Here is a 14204-nt window from a genome sequence, read left to right as displayed (position 1 = left end):
TCTGGTTTCTGGGAGCAGACTGGCAAAGTCAAAGGAATCCTCCCCATTTCCAGGCATCACTCATTCCCAGCAGTGAGACGCCTCTGGCCCATGCAAGGCAGAGGCAGAAACTATATTTTCTCAAGGCTTTTGCTAAAAGAGTGTCTAAGAAAGCAGAAGGGAAGGGGGTGGAGGCCACTGGACTCCAGAATAGTGAACTTCATGGGCATTTCTTACCGGTTTGGGATTTGGAGCAATTGTCGTCGGGGGATTGCTGCTACCACTGAGAATTACGGATAGGCCACATGGCAACATGAGTGAGCCCCAGGGCTAGCCCCGGGAGAGCCACAAAGTGTCACAGCACCATCTTCTGCCCACCCCAGCAGCAGTGGCTGACACAGGGTGGTGGTTGCCCTGCTACAGCTCAGGGATCTTGGTACATCCTTGCCCCTCTCAGAAATAAGCAGAAGGATGCTCTGCAGAAACCCTTTGGATGCAAAAAGTTATATTAGGCTCCCACTCACAGCAGAGGTGGTACCTGCAGAATTGACTGCCTGCCTTCTGCCAAATCACGTAACGCACTCTGTTTTCCCCAGGGGCCTCATTAGCTGTGTCCAAGCTGGCCTGCAAACCCCATGCACCCCCCATCAGCTGTGCACCTCCTCCTTCTGCCACCCACCCGCCCGAGCAGATGAGGCAGGAGCCAGCTGAATGACACAGCCTCGTGGCACCATGCCCCGTGTACTTTTAACCCAGCCAGTCCCTTTCCCTTGGGTGGCTACAGGGTCCAAACGCACCGAGCAGTGCTGGCAAACAGGAACGTAACAGGTGATGCCTTTAGGGCTGTGGAGAAGGTCAGTTGGGTGCCCCTCCTGAAAGCAAAGTGGGTGACCAAAAGCTTCCACCCTCGTGGCTTTATTCCTTGTAATGTTTGTGGGAGAGGCTTGTGTCCAGGAACAGTCCTCACTGTCCCCTGCCCTGGTTCTTGCTGCTGAGACCAGAACTGCAGCTGGTGGACTCCCAACTCCCTTGCAGCCACTGCACCACACCACACCATCCCCATCAGGGATTCGGGGACCTCGAAGCTCCTGCATGATGCGTAACATGCTATTTCTCACCAAGAACCCTGCTGAGGAATGATTTCAGTCCAAGCAGTATCTCTTGAAGTCTCTCAGGCAAGTGGGGAGATGCAAAGGCACCCAGAGCTGTGTGATCCCCCAGAAAAGCTGCTTGCTCAAGGGCTTGAATCCTTTCTGAAGGAAATCTCAAGCTCTAGGAGGCTCCAGCTTCGGTGCCGGTGGGATGCACAGCTCTCTGGCGGGGGCGGGGGGGGGGGGGGGCGCGGCCCACCGAGGAGCTTAGCACAGCACTAGAAAGTGGACGCCAGCGAGATCAAGTAAGAGATGTCTGGGAAGTTGCTGAGATTGTCTGTATTAATTCCCTTTAAACCAAACAAGATCTTCCTCCTCGGGCTGAAGCTCCCCCCAACCCATCCCTTTGCAAAAATGTTGGGCTCTGCCTTGGGCAGCGGAACAGGGACATCTTGCGGTAACGAGGAACTCGGCTCGGGGAAGGAAGGTCCTCCCGTGGACCCGAGAGGTGCAAACGGACCTGGCGGTGGGGGAGGCTGCCCCGGGCAGGAGAGGCTGCAGCACTCCAGCTCCGCGAGAGATGGCTGCCGGAGATACTCCTTGGGTAAATATTGACAGTCAGGATCAGCTCCTGTGATTTGGGTTTATGGTACCTGCATGCCTTGCCAGAACTAACTGGATTGCCTGCGAGGCAAGGAAGAGCCAGTATCATAAAATCAGAGATGGTGGGAAGGGGACTGGGAGGTGTTAAGGCACTGTGAAGAGACGTGTCCTACCCGAGCTAGCCAGAAAACCTACAACCAAGCCAAAAGCTGCACTCTGGGCAGTCAGTACCCTCTCCACAGCACTGCCTTTTCCCTGCAGTGACTCATTCCCCTGCGAAATTCCCCTCCTGTGACCCTACACAAACTCTCGCTGCCATCATAGGGGATGTTCTGTAGTGCAGAATTACTGTGTTGCCTGACATGCATGCACTGCTGTCCTTCCAGAGCCTGCCCTCACACAGCTGCCCTGGGACTCCTGCCTCTATCTTTGGCATAATGGGTAACAGCTAACAAATGGGATGTGAGGTTAGGAAATAGGCTTAGCATCCAAAAGCTACTAGGATAGCATAAAGGCACTGAGTGCTTCCCCTTTCTCACCCACAGACGAGGTCTTTCCCCATCCTGCTGGTGTACTAGCCATGACTCAGTAATATGTTCATAATTTATTGTAAGAAATACTGAGGTGCTAGAACCTTAAAAAAAATCATTCCCCAACAGCTGACATTAGACCAGCTCTAATTTTTTTGGTAGCACAGTGATGAAACACTTGGGTTTCTTTGCATCTACTCTCATTGGCATCTTGGTGGCCTGGACAGCAGCAAACACAGCCTGTGGCTGGGAGCCTGATCAGGCAGAGCAAAGTGTCTTTGTAAGAGCCAGTTGCAATTTTCTAAACTAAAAATTGAAGGTCTTTTAATATTACAGGATTCAAAATTAATAAAAAAAGAAGGCATTAAAAATATTTTCCTACAAGCTCCCCTTTTTTCCCCAGTCATTTCATATTACCTGTGAGTATTGCAGTGACCAAACCCCCTTATCAGAATATAGATCCCATTGTTCTAACTGCTGTGTAAATACAGATGAAAAGATAAACTATGCTCAGGGGCCTGAGGGCATCTTTAAAGCATCACAATTGTTATTATTTAAAAACACAGGAGTGGAACTTCAACTGCTAATAACCAACAACAGTTGAATTCATCTCAGTGCAGTCACATGCATTTCCATCTGCTGAGAAGAGGGAGCAAAAGCCTCAAAAACTGTTTTTCAGTTCAGAATATGGCTTTGGAAGTGGGAACATAAATTATGAAATAATACCGACAGATTTTAGTTAAAGCTTGTGTTGTTATGGAAAAACTTTGAAAAAAGCAACCGTTTGATACTTTATAAATCATCAGGAATTACTTCAAAGCCAGGTTTACCTTATTTTCCATGGTTTCCTTTTGCTAAGATCATCCATTATTAAGATTTCCCAAAGCACTTGCAGTGAGCACATCTCTCCCAGCTGGAGCTACTAACCAACGGTAACACCTGCCTGTTGTAATCTGATTTGTTGCATTTTTCTAGTCACTTTGAAGGTGGAATGGAAGTGGCACATGCAGATGCATGTGCACAGACACCCACGCACATCTCTTGCACAGAATACTGCAATCGGAGCTCCCAGAGTGGGCGGGAGCGGTGGCCTTCGTCCCACCTGGCCAGCCCTGCTCTGTGGCTGCTGCTGTTCTTGGCGGCTGATATTGCAGCACGCAGATAGTCACATAGGTTCAGTGATTTGTTCTATGCTTCATTCAATTTAGAGCTCACCTTCCCCATGTGCAGAAAACCCTCTTCTCCAACATCCATTTTGCTACTCTCCCTGCGTTCTCCTGCTCAGAATTGCACACCCGAAAGCACGAGTTTGGCAGTGTCTGCAGAGGAAGGTTTTGCAGAGATGGTGGGAAGCTTGCAGTGTCTCTGGATTTGTGGCTAAACTTCTAGTATTTTCATTTCACCGAGTAACTGGACATTTGGTGCCTGGGCTATGTGTGAGCCTGGGCCCTGGGCAGAGACCCCAAAGTCTGGGGTCGATTGTCACTGGGTCGGTAGAGGCAGCACATAACATCACAGTTTTGGTAAACGACCAGACTCATCAGGTGAGGACCTTGCAGTAAAATTAAGAAATCAAATTCACTTTTGCTTGCTATGTAATTGCCTTGAGTCCTGGCTTTTCACAATGATCTCAAAACGCTTTAGACATGGGTGTGGGGGGCTGGCAGCTCGCCTGCCTGCAGAGCGTGAAAGAACTACACGACTTTCAATCTGAACTATCTGACTTGTGTGTTTTCCTGGGCTGTGAATCTCATGCAAAGGCTCACGCATGGCTAGCTTCCAGTCCAAGCAGGAAATACCACAAGATCAGCTTTTCCCATCAAGCTTCAGTCCTTTCCCTCTTGGCTCTGGCAGGAAGCTGAGGACAGGACATTTGGAAGTGCTGGGGAAGCTCATGGAAAGGTCTGGTTGGAAAGGCATGACAGGTTAAGCAGGCATCCACCCTTACTTCAGCTTAGGGGGTGTCCTGCCCCACTCTATATTTTGAGATTCATTTTCTCCATTAAAAAAATAGCTTTTATTCAGATCTGTCGGTCTTGTGGCATAGAAGTCAGGCTGATCAGTGAGCGTTCTTGGGGCAGACTTAGCCGTTTCCTAAGGTCTATCCTCTCTGCCCGGCTCTTGAGAGTTTGTGTCACTGCTTTGAGATGACAGCAGCTCCAAAAGGCAGCACGGCCCCTGCTTTCCTCTCTCCTGTGCTTGCTGAGCATCCAGCAGAGAAACGCCAGAGATGGAGGCCAGGGGAAACACTGGTTTGGCGGAGAGGGGCACGTCACAAGCATGGGGGGAGCTGTGATGGATCTGGTATGAATAGCTCTTGCTGAGCAGTGAGCAAGCTCCGCTTTGGAGAAGAGAGAACCTAATCCTTCCACTGTTCATAAGCAGCAGCCTTCTAACCAGAGAGGGAAGGATTTTTTTTATAAACCTCAGACCAAATTACTGCTCCCCAGGCCTAATCAAACACAGTTCCCAAAAGTATTGGCTGGCTGGGGGCTAAGTTTAGGAAGGTGTTTCCTTCCCTGCCTCCACTTTCAAACTAACCAGGATGAGGAGGAGTTCAAAGACCTCAATTGTTTGTGGAACACTTTGAACACAGAAAAGGCCTTGGGCAGGGAGATGGATTGTGGCTAAAGCACAGACCCAGCAGGCAAGAGACCTTGTCTGCATTCCCTGCTCAGCCACAGAATCAGCATATGACCCCGGAGTGCTGTTCTGTGCCTCAGTTTCCCCACTGAAGGAGTCAGGCTGAGGATCTGCCATACAGGGCTGGTTAGAGCATCTCAAAGGCTCAGTGAGTTCTTTGGATGGAGAATGAAACTGTTCTAGTTCAAAGGCTTACTGCTGGCTTCAAACATGGTGGTGCTGTGCCCCTCATGCTAAGCTCCGTACGTGCCCAGAGCACAGCCACCCTCATTTAAAGAGCTCCCCAGTCTAAACAGACAGGATGAACAAAAGGGTCCAAGGGGAAGAGGTGACTTGCCTAATATACTGAAGGGAATGTACCAGAGGAATGACTTAACTCCAGCAGTCCAAGAAAAACGCCCTAATGACATGCATGAACATTATAAACACATATGATTGCTTCACTGTACATACTTCTCTGCTGGCTGAGGTTTCTGTTAATCAGGGTGTGATAAGGGCAGAGAATTTACCTCCTCCCCATCTACTCATGCTGTTTCCTTTTCATTTATTCAATGAACAATCCCTTTGAGCAAAGTCTTTATCAGTTTTACTGGCAGCTTACAGCATTCCCTGCCAGGAACAGAGGCACAGAAAACCTGCCTGAGGCTCCAGGGTTTTAGGAATCCCATCTTTGCTGCCTTATGGAATCCAGCAGTCCCTGCCCAGAATGGTGCTGGGGTTGGGAAAAATTCACGTGTAGAAACTGTGAATCTGAAGCTGCCTCAAAGAAGATAGCAGTTGTATGCCAGACACATCTCCCAGGCTCAGCACTCCTCACAGCAGAAGTTATTGGTTCGACGTAACCCTCAAGGTCAAGGTGGGTCATGAACTTTTCCAAGAGGTGACTCACAGAGTCTTCTGCTACTGTGGGAAACGCTGGGGCAATTTTTCAGCTCAAGTGATGGCAGTTTATGCTTCTAGTGAGTAAGATCCCAGCTGCGGTTGCCTGCTGATGAAGCCTGCACGCAGGTGGCACCCCAGCAAACCTGCCCATCACCGGCTGCTGGCGAGCAGCTCCACGGTGTCACGGGGAGACAGTGCTGACAGGAGCTGCATGGTGGGCAAGCATAAGGAGGAGAGAAAGAAAATCATTCACTATCAAATCACAGGAGGAGGCCATGCATCACGCTAGCTTGGAGCAGAAGAGAAAGACTGAGCTCTGGAAAGGGTTAATTCCATCCAGGTAAGCTCTTCCAAAGCTGCATATTATGAGGCACATCCCATCTTAACCGCAGACATCTTCAAATCCTTGACGGAAAGCTCTCCGTGCAAAGTCAGACATGTTGGGAGGGAGCTGCCTGCTCAGAGCAGCCCCGTGTCACCTGTCAGCCCCGGAGCCGCCCCCAGGGTCGGGATCTCGAGTTACGGAGGGAACCGGCTGCCGGGGCTGGCGACAGCCCGGGTGCGGGGCACGGCGCATTCCTCCCGGCTGGAAACCGCCGCTCGGGCTTTGATCTCGGGGCTCCGTCTGCACCACAGGGAGACAATGCAGAAGGCCCCTGGGGAGCGGGAGGGGGGAGGTGGACTTAACAAGACATTCCCTAACCTAGCCTTCTCTTCAGGTCCCAGAATCAAAGGGGATGAGGGGGCGGGCATGGCACCGAGGATGAAAGCAGAAACGAGCCTGGCAGAAGGGAAGATACCACAAAGAGCCGATCTGGGCCTCCTTCTAAGGCAGGGAAGGCTCCAGCAACACAGAACCAGATGGCTAAAGAGAATGGGAATGAACCTGGAGATGTTTCTTCTCTTCCCTGGTTTGAATGCCAGCCAGGACAATAGGAAATCAGTGCTGTCCATTGCTTGCTAGCCGTGTGCTTTATGTTTACGGGAACTGTAACAGCGTCCTCGCTGGCAGGTTCCCTGGTTAGCCCATGGGTTGGACAGGCATGGAGACTGAACTCAACTCCTGGCAGCCTTGTGTGAAGCCAAGGAGGGGATGGCCATGGAAAGGAACCCCACTGCAGGCACATTTTGGCATGCAAAAGTGGCAAATCTGGAGTCACGGCTCTGCCATGGGTGGGTGAGTGATGAAAAAGTTATCAAAGCACAGGAAAGCCAGGGGACATAATTTCTTGGGAATGCTCATCTGTTAAGAAGTCTACCTTTGGCATCCAGTGAAGACTCAAAGAGATGGGGATTATCAAACTTTTAAGATTTGCTCAAATAATGATTACCGCTATCCAGTTGTCAATGCCCTGTCTCTGCCTGTCCCTTTAATCTCCTGGCTGGAGGAGGTGGCTGCTTTTCTCTTGGAGCACCTCTCCTTCTGCCACCAGGCACTTCCAAGAAGACCCCACGGAACCCCAGCCCCTTGTGTCACTGTACAGTGTGACTGAACATGGTAAACATCACTAAAGCTTTTCTGCCTTCCAGATGTCTAAGACTAGGCTGAACCTCAGCTCCCTGACTCCTTTGGTGCCCCAGAGTTATTGAAATACAGAATCTAGAACTGGCAGAAAAAAATATTTGTCTCCATGCAGAAAATTTGCAAAGCAAAACTTAACCGAAACAGAACAATTTTCAGAAAATTTCATTCTTCCTCCACCCAAGATTTCAGCTACAGAAACTTTAATTAGCACGGCCACCTTGGAAACCTGGAGCTTCCATAGACCATTTCCCCAAGTCTTTAACTTTTTTCTCACTATTGTATGGGCATTTCCAGTACATCTCACTACCTGCAGGGTTACAACAATATCTAGATGAGCTACCTGACTGGTCCCCAACCACACATAGCATCAGGGATACAAGGGAAGATGCTGTCCATCTCCCCAAGGAATGCATGATAGAAAGGGATGCAGTGCATAAACAGAAGGTTGGGAAACTGAGGCAGGGAAAAGCTTGACAACTTGTCTAAAACTGCACTGAGAACTGTGGCAGGAGAGCAGGTTTTCTGAAATCTAGGCCAAGACTTTAACCACAGGGTCATCCCTCCTTCTGTACAGCACTGAACCTTCATTCAACCTTCAGAACAGTTCTCATATATTTATATAAATATATATGTACACACCTGAGACATTATTGCTTGGGAATCTTCAGGCCCTGGGCCCTATCCCCACCCTTCACACTCATTAATCCTCCTTTTTTCCTTCCTCACATTCATGAAGAATGTCCCCTTCAGTAGGGAGGATGGGCCTTGGCTCCCTCCACAGCCCAGCTCTGCTCCTTCCCTCTGCCCACGAGGCTGCCAAGAACAAAGCGCTGCGCTCCCCATCACCGGGGACACTGCTGCTCCGTGATCCCAGCCCTTACCCCATCCAGGGGGGAAGCAGAGATCCCCTGGGAATTTCTTCCCCTGCCACTGTCCCCTCGGGCCACTGATTCCTGCCCTTGGCCACCAGCAGAACCCAAGTCTCTCATGTTGTTGCATAAACAAGGATGGTCTAGATGCAGGGAATGCCGCATATTTGGGAAGAGAACAGCTGGAGTGTTGGAATGGGGCTCAGGGATGTGACTGTGCTTCCTGGCTCGTCACTGGCTTCCTGCATTGCCTTGAGCAAACTCATTTGCCTTCTTTGTGCTTTGTTTGCATATCAGTAATGCGAGAGAACAGAGTTCCCACATCTCATGTCCATTCTGATTTCTCTGCTTAAACTTTCCAGGTTTGGGACCATCCCTCCCTGGTCTCCAGCACTTTGCACAGGAGGGTCCAACTCCAATTTCTAACACCAGACATCCTGATTTTCAGAAAGTTCCTAATTTGGGCAGCAATATGTAGTGCAGAATCCAATGCCAAAGAGACTACAGCCTTTGGGGATTGAGCTGAGGACTTTCCACGCTAAAAACCAAGCTGCTCTGGTTGGAGGGGGTAAAGCCCAAGCAGTGCAATCCCTGGGGTTTATCATCCCCCTGATTTGCAAAGAGGCCCTGGGCTACACACTATTCATTCCAAGACTGCACTCACACTCTTTCTCCCTCTCTCTTGAGCCTGCACCTACCTGCAAATGCAACTCAGCTAAATTGTAATTGGCAAATGAAAGTGAGCCAGCCCCCATATTTCTTTTAATGTTCCACAGGAACCCGGGTGATGTCTTTCACATCATACATCGTGGGTGGCAGAGACCTAAATAACCCCCTTCAGCAGTAGAACATGTTCCAGAGGTGCCAGTGTTCCCTCTCTGACTCAAATTCATCTGCAGGATTTATAGCCTCAGACCTGTCAAGCTACAACACTAGCAGCTGCTCCATAGGAATCCCTAACCTGGGAAGAGTCTCCCATTACTTCCCCGTACAGACACCTCACAGTTTTGCTGTACACAGTTCATTATCGCTTCCCTTGCTCAACTAATATCACTTTCAAATGCCTTTGGAGTCTCCAAGCAAACCTTTAAAGTCCTGTTATTCCCATTATGTCCAGCGGTGCTGATGTGGGACGGGAAGGTCAAATTCTAAGGAATCGGGTCCCTTTTATATACATAGTTTTGGAGACCCAGATTTAAGAACTGGTGCCAGCAAATACAATTTGAAAATCAGAGCACCCAATATTAAGCACTGAAACCCAGGACTTCATGGTACAGAAAAAACCCCAAACACATTGCCTCGAGAATGGCCAGGAATATGTAGCATCCTCACAAAATAAGGCCCACAGGAATGTGTATTTAGAGATCATGTTGAGAACCTCAAACCATCGTCTCTCCAAAGAGCTGAGTATTGGTTTCTTGGAGTAACAGTGTCCTTCAGTGCTAGCCAGAAAGTCAGGGGACGGATCAGGACTTGCTCCAGTTATACTTTCTCACACAATTTAAAAACATTCTTTCACATCTCTCAAATTTCCCATGGAAATTTCCTTCACTTTCTGATGGAAAAAGTTGTTGACTTCCAAAATTAAAATTTGTGGATTAGAGAGGAAATAGTCCCACAATGAAAGCACACTTTAAAACAACTTTCCTACAGAAAGCTCATGTGGGTGGGAGTTTTCAGACAAATCTTGTTGTACATACTGATCTGAAGGTGAAGGTCAGCAGGAGATGCCTGGAATACATTAGGTTGTCCAATTTATCAGCTGTTCCAGCCATTTCCTAGTGCATTTCTCCTCCTGTGCCAGTTCAGCTGTGCAATGACCCACTAACACCACCTCTGTCCACTCCTCAGCTCTCAGGAAGGGCAGCCTTGTGCAGAACACCCTGCTGCAGCAGCCCGGGCTGGGGTCCCTTCCATCCCTTCTGTCCCAGGAGCAGGCACAGAGGATGCCACGGTTAAGCCTATTTTCCAGGACAACGTAGCCTGTCTCAGTGGTCCTAGGAACCTTGCCACCAAACTCTATATTCACGTTGGGACTGAGGCTACAAAGACATCTGCAAAGATAATGAAATGAGCAAGTACTTACTTCAGGGCACTATTAACAGCCTGTTTTGTACAGCTGGGAATGGCTGAAACGCCCTTCCATTTCAAATGCTTGGCACTACAACTGTTTGACGCATTTTCTTTCTCAATTTATTGTGCTCAGAAGAGAAAAAAATAATGATAAGTAGTTAACTATAATATATAATGCTTGCAGGCAGAGAGCAGAGCACTGGACAGGGGACTCAGGACTCCTGTTGCCAGTTCTGTGCCTGGGTGTCCATCCTCTTTTACCAGTGCTTTGAGATCTACCAAGGAAACAGCCACAAAAGACCTGGGTTTAACAATATCACCTTATTATTAGAGGGTGGAGCACATACTCGATAACTAAGAACTCTGTGGAAACTGGACTTCAAGCCCACAGCCCCCCCAGCTTCCTGTGGCCTGGGCTAAATCCAGGAAACCTCGAACCCACACGGCTGAGCTCCAATTCAAAAAAACCCCACCACTCACATATGTGCCTAGCTTTAAGTATTGATAGTCTTAATTATTGACTTAAATGGGAATTAAACACAAGCTTAACTGTAAGTACTTGCTTACAACACTTTTATCGCATGCTTAAACACTTGGCCAAACTGAGACCCTGAACACATTGCAAAATGACTGCAAACCCCTCTGCTTGCAAGGGGCTGTAAGAAGGATGTGGCTGGCATACATATGCCGTGCTAAGCAGAGGGCATTAACACTTCTCAGAAAGTTTTGTTGCACACTGCTGATCACCAGAAGCACACACCAAAAAGCACTTAGCTGATCCAGCGTTAACCCTCAGCTGCCTTTTGTATGGGAGCTGGCATAGAATGGCCTATAATGACACCAAGAACTGTCTCACATTTCAACCAAAGCCAGATTACACAAGCTGCTGCAACAGAGATACCTGATAACCGATCTAACGCGGGCAGGCAAAATTGATCACAGTGAAATTCTTGTCTTCATTTGCATTATGCTCCGATTTGCTTCCATGCAAACAGGACCAGGAGATTCCATTCATGTGACTACATGTACCGAGCATTTCAAGCCAAAGGTCTGCAGGAAGATTTTGTAAAGAACTACGTTCAAATTCTGGCTGGAGGAAGAATAAGACACTCAGAACAGGGAATTGCAATTCTTTATCTCTGAAGCCAAATTTACCAAAGAACTTGAATCCATAGAGATTTCCTTACTGAACTTAACCTATCTGTGAGTAGCATGGCCAAGGCAGAGAAACTTGTGAAGAAACCCAGGCTGAGCAGCATATGAATTTTTCAAAAACTGTCAGCTCTGGCCTCGTTCCGCTCCCCCTAAAACCAAAAGTCAAACGAGGGAATTCCTACTGACTCCAATTATGCCATCGTTTTTCAAACCTTCAGCCCAAAGCTCAGGCCAGGCTTACCTTCTAGCCTCTGTAAGCACACTGAGTTGACTCGGGAGAATCCCCTACACCAAGGGCAAAGCCTCTGCCCACACGGCCCCTTGCTGTGAGTTCCAGTGGCCGTGCTGCTCGCTGCGCCCTGCTGGGCTGGTGCTGGCCACGCTGAAAGGACCCATGTGCCCAGTGGTGCTACAGCTGAACTGAAGATGCAGAAATGGACCCAGGAGGCTGAATCACAAGCGATGGCTTAATTATATCTAAAATAATATTTATTTATTTATATTGTTCACTAGGCAGAGGACAGGTTTGTTTTAGTGAATAGCAGGCATAGCAGTAAGTACATAAGTGCTCTCTTTCTGTTTAGTCAAAACCATTTGCATTCTGGAAGCAAGATCAATAGCTACAGACACCAGAATACTTTGAAAACTGTCCCTGAGATGTCAGATATCCTGAGATGCTGATCACATAGTAGGAGTGGAAGTGAGGAATTCTTTGGGAACTGACCTCCCTTAACACGAGGGCTCTCAGAGACTCTCCTAAGTAGAATAAGAGACTGCAAGCAAGACCTTGCCAAAAGCAGGACTGTCCAACACAGTTGCTAAGGCATCATGATCTGTGGCCCCAAACTACAGATTAGCTTTAAGGATTTATCAAAACATTTTGTTTCCTTTGTGGCTTTTGAGCTTGTTGGGTTAATGCTTTTTCAGGTTTATTCCGCCGTAATGAGGGTTAGTAACATACTTTTCCATTTTAAATGAAAATTGAGCTCCCCAAGACATCACACCACTCCAGAACCTGGCTCCAGAAGAAAATGGCAAATATAATCAGATGTGAGAGTTGGCCACACAATAAAGAACCAAATAACAGGACAGGATTCTAGAACCAGCAGCGTCAAGGGGTGTTTTGTCATTAATTTAAAGGAGGTATGATTTTGATCTCCAAAAATAAAGCAGCATCCTACTGAACTCCACAAGCCCCCACCAGCTCTCCTGAAGACCTGGGATGAAACAGAGACACCAGACTGCCGTGCACCAGCCAGCCTGCCACGCTGCAGCACTTTGGAGATGAGTTCATGCAGCACATGGAGATGAATCAGGCCCAAGCTGAGCACAAAGCATCGGCCACGAGTACCCCTCGAGAGCTCTGTCTGAATTAAGTTCCACTTTTTGGGGTCATGTTTGGCTCAGCTCCTGACCAATCCCTGATCCTACCAGATGCCCTCCCCTGAATCCTAGAAAGCTCTGGTCTCTCTGGGTTTACATAGTCCTCCGCCACAGTAGCCTCCTCACAGTAGGCAGGGTGCTTATTAACTGCAGGGGAATATTGCAATGGGAGGACTAAACTGTAGCCTTCAAGGAGACAGCAATCTATCATTTTGCTTCCCTCAATCACCAGGAAGGGCACTGCTCAGTTCAGATGTGATTTCATGAACTGGATCAGCCTCTCCGTCCACGCCTTCTCATGCTCCTGACCCGGCACTGTTCCTGCCACCTCACGTACTGCCAGGGCTGTGTGCTGAGGATTACAGGGCAAAGAACAGCGCTGTTCTGGGGGTGGGCAGTGCTAAGGAAATGACCAAAAAAACAACCTAAAGTGACTCGCAGACAACCGTGATCTTCTCACCGGGACAAGGACTAAATGTGTTCTACAGGGAGTGGAGCAAGTGCTGGTGGCTGGAGCAGGGGCTGTTGGCCAGGGCTTTTCAGCTCTATTTCCAGCTGGGGGTGGGAGTGTGAGATAGGAAGGGAATTGGGAGTCAGGATGTCAGACTCTGCCCCTGGCTTGAAGGACTTAGAGCAAAGGGACCAGTCAGCTGGTCCTTGGATCTTGTTCTCAGCTATCACTGCAACTGTCACTTCGTGGCTAGAGATGGGGATAAGGAGTGGAGACTCTGCTATCCCACTGCCTCACAACATGACACCAAGCAAATAGCTTCTGCTTCCACTTAGCTCTGAAAAGGGGATAATAAAAATGATGCTGTTCTGACTAACAGCTGCAGGACCACAGTTTAAATCACCAATTTTTGCAAAGTGTGTTTGTGCTCATTGGTGGAAAGGCACTAGATAAACACAAGATGTGAAGTATAGAAACTTTGGTCACCCAAGACCCATCCCAAGTCGAAGCTATCCAAAGCTGAGAAGTGTGTGAAGCTAAGGAAGATATCAGGAGAGTCATGCACAACCAGGGAAGACCAAAGCACCTTTTTTTTCTCATGTCTAGCTCTGCCTTAATCATGATTTATACCAGAGAGCAGTGGGGATTAAAGGATTGGTCAGGCACTCGCTCACAGCAGGTATATATGCAATAAAACCACATGGTAATTAGAAAACAAATAGCCACAAAAGAATCATGTTCTTTGACTACTTTCCAGTACAGGAAAATGTTTTCCTGCTTCATCACTGATGGGATCCCCTAACTTCCCCGCTCACACCCTCTTCCCCTTGAAGCATTCACTTTATGATCTGGTCTCCAACAAATCTCAGTATCTGAATGTCCAGCCAAGATTAACTTTCTCAGTTCTGCCAGTCTGTGTATACAGAAACAGCAAATTAAATTTCAGCTCGTGCAGTTCCTGCCCCCAGGGCCTGCATGAGAACAGCCCCGATGGGGGCCTGGCCCCGTGTGAAAGGCAAA

This window comes from Falco cherrug, chromosome 20, assembly GCF_023634085.1.
Source record: "Falco cherrug isolate bFalChe1 chromosome 20, bFalChe1.pri, whole genome shotgun sequence".
Taxonomy (NCBI): Eukaryota; Metazoa; Chordata; class Aves; order Falconiformes; family Falconidae; genus Falco; species Falco cherrug.
The sequence above is the reverse complement of the archived record's forward strand: the minus strand, read 5'-3'. Positions refer to the sequence as shown.